Here is a 3,382-nt window from a genome sequence, read left to right as displayed (position 1 = left end):
ACAAACAGCCAGTTTGTCATCTTCCCCAGTAGACCACCACATTCTGCTTTGTCCTGTGAAGAACGTGAGATGTCTGTTGAACCATTTCTAAAAAATGTAACAAGGGCAGGGTAACTTTCCCATAAAGCAGTCACCGATGTGCAGGAAGATGACAGCCAACGGACGTCAGAAACTCGACCAACCTTGTGTATATGTACACAGAGCTCAGCAGCCACAGCTTCAAGTTGCCTCTGGTTCTTGGGACTTAGTGAAAAAAATGAATACAGTGAATCGATTAATAGCTGAAAATGACTTGCTTCCTTTACTGTTCGAACAGCGTCATGAACAGCAAGCTCCAGTTTGTGGTTCATGCAGTGAATCTCGATTAGATTGTTGTTGATCTGTTCTCGCAGAATTGATGCTGCCCCTTTGTATTTCCCCAGCATCGATGCTGCTCCATCAGTTGCAAAACCCAGCAGACGCTCTCGAAGTATGTCTGCAGTGATGCCATACTGATTGAGGCTGGAAAGCAACTCATCTGCAATGCCAGCACCTGTCCCCGACTTTAGCGGCACAATGTTAAAAAAATAGTTGCCTAAAATAATATAATTGTATGTAAAAATAATGTGATATGTTGTAACAATTGTAAGTTGCCCTGGATAAGGGTGTCTGCTAAGAAATAAATAATAATAATAATAATCAATTACATACTTTGCAAGTTGTGCAGCCATTTTGTCTGCTACAAATGAGAGCATATTACAACCTGCATGGTCGGAATGCAGCATGTTCCCAGTATCCAATCCATTAAGCTGCTGTAGCTGCAAAATGTTTGGATGCATCTTAAACGTTTTCTTTACAAATCATGTAGGCTGTTATCATTATGCTCGTCGTTTTTTCCGATCACTGCAGTGCTGTTTTCAGCAGCTTTCTCTATGGCCTGCTTTTGTCTGGCTTGCGCTATGTGTTCACATTTCATATGAGACTTGCATTTACCGTGTTCACTTATTTTGTCATTTAGTTTTTTGGCTGATGTTGCAGTTGTGCCATTCATAAAGGCCTGGTCAATTCCAGGTCGTTCTTTTATATGGGTTCCCAGATCACGAATTGCTGAACAAACCGAGCAAATGACTGAACCGCTGGGATTAGCCTTTAGCCAAGCGCGATTAGCCTTCCATTTTTTGAAGCGAGCCTGCCCTACACAGCCGCCGATATTAATTGCCTGCTCTTCTGAGGCCCCTATGCTCTCCTGTGTGTCAGTACACATAGGGTACATACCTGCATCGTCACCTTTGATAGCTTTATTTCTGCCGCTGCAGAAATAAAGCTGTCTAGAGGATGAGATGTTCAATTTGAGCCCAGTTTTGGCTGTTTTGGTGATTTTTTGTATTTTTCATTCATTAGTAGTAAACTGGCAGTTATAGAAAAATAGCTGAATATGTCAATGGTTTCCTCCCAGTTTCTCAATATCTCCACATTTCTTAGCCACATAGTCAGGTTTAATGTAAACTAGAAGTTGTGATCTTCAATTTAAACCCACTTTTGCCTGTTTGGGGGATTTCTTTCATTATTGGTAAACTGGCAGTTATATACCATTCTGTTCAATACAGTTGATTTGACTGCACAGCAAAAACCAGCTAGCTTTGAGGCTGCATACCTCCATAAATAGGAAAGTTCCACACATATTGCAAAAATGCTCTAGTCCACAGTGATCAGACCTACAATTTGAGACCATTTGGTGATAAAATGCAGCTTTGTGTCAATTTTAAACCACCCCAGACGTTTCTGTGCAATACTGTTTGTCATTTGTTCAAAGGCGTACAAATAAACACCTGTATTTGTTGACAGAGATGCTGTGTCAGTGTATAAACACCTGTATTTGTTGACAGAGATGCTGTGTCAGTGTATAAACACCTGTATTTGTTGACAGAGATGCTGTGTCAGTGTATAAACACCTGTATTTGTTGACAGAGATGCTGTGTCAGTGTATAAACACCTGTATTTGTTGACAGAGATGCTGTGTCAGTGTATAAACACCTGTATTTGTTGACAGAGATGCTGTGTCAGTGTATAAACACCTGTATTTGTTGACAGAGATGCTGTGTCAGTGTATAAAGGCCTGATCTCATTTACACAGGGGCTGTGTCAGTGTATAAACACCTGTACTTGTTGACAGAGACCGACTTTATACCTTAGAAGAAGGTAAAGCTTTTTTTGTAGCTCTGGTCATTTACTTCGATTCTGGCTGTGGTCATGTAACTCAATTCTGACTCTGTTCATGTAGCAGTATTCTGACTCTGGTCATGTAACTCAATTCTGACTATGGTCATGTAGCACTATTCTGACTCTGGTCATATTCCAGTATTGTCACACTAAGTTCCAACATTGGCTAGTTCAGGGATCCCGGCTATTGTGTACTGCCCCAGTATAAATATGTTTAATCTACATACAAAGCTGTTTAATCTACCCTGCCCTCTGCTCCCTTTGAACTGTCCCCTGCTCCCTTTGTCTGTACCCTGCTCCTCTGCGTAAAAATGTCATTTTAAATACAACAAAGATCCGCACAGCAAGGGTATGGAGCGGATAACTTGGCACAGCAAGGCAGCTCCTAGCTGGGCAGATGCTGCAGCTCTGCCTCTCATGCAACTGCTACATTTCATAAAAATAGGAATGTGTCAAGCAAGGAGAATAGCCAATTCGTTAGGAACAGGCATTTGGAAGACAGTACATGTTTCAAATGATTGAAAACTGGGAAACTCTTTGAGAAAAAAATCTTAAAATCCTTTATTGAAAAATAAATAATATCCACATTTGTTTTAAAGAAATAATGTTCCGATAGTCGTTTGAAATGTGCTGCAAGTTTAAAATCATCTGGAAATTAAACACTGATGCCTTTTTTAATTGTATTTTTTCTGAAAAAAAGTTGAAAGGCTGGGAGGATCTTCTGTGGAGAAGATCTTCCCGGCCTTTCAACATTTACTTTTCAAAACGAACATTTGTCATTCAAAAGAATGTGGAGAAGATCTTCCCTCCCTTTCAACATTAATTCTCAAACTGAATGCAGTAGGGATTCAAGGAAATGCATGCACATGGATTAGGGAGTGGTTAACATGTAGAAAACAGAAAGTACTAAATAGAGGAGAAACCTCAAAATGTAGTGAGGTAGCCAGGGGTGTACCTCAGGGATCACTATTAGGTCCTCTGCTATTCCTAATCTACATTCATGATTTAGATTCTGGTATAGTAAGCAAGCTTGTTAAATTTGCAGACGACACAAAAATAGGAGTGGCGGCAAACACTGTTGTAGCAGCAAAGGTCATTCAAAATGATCTAGACAGCATTCAGAACTTGGCAGACACGTGGCAAATTACATTTTAATAGAGAGAAGTGTAACGTATTGCACACA

Source organism: Acipenser ruthenus, unplaced genomic scaffold (assembly GCF_902713425.1).
Source record: "Acipenser ruthenus unplaced genomic scaffold, fAciRut3.2 maternal haplotype, whole genome shotgun sequence".
Taxonomy (NCBI): Eukaryota; Metazoa; Chordata; class Actinopteri; order Acipenseriformes; family Acipenseridae; genus Acipenser; species Acipenser ruthenus.
Note: the sequence above shows the minus strand (reverse complement) of the source record.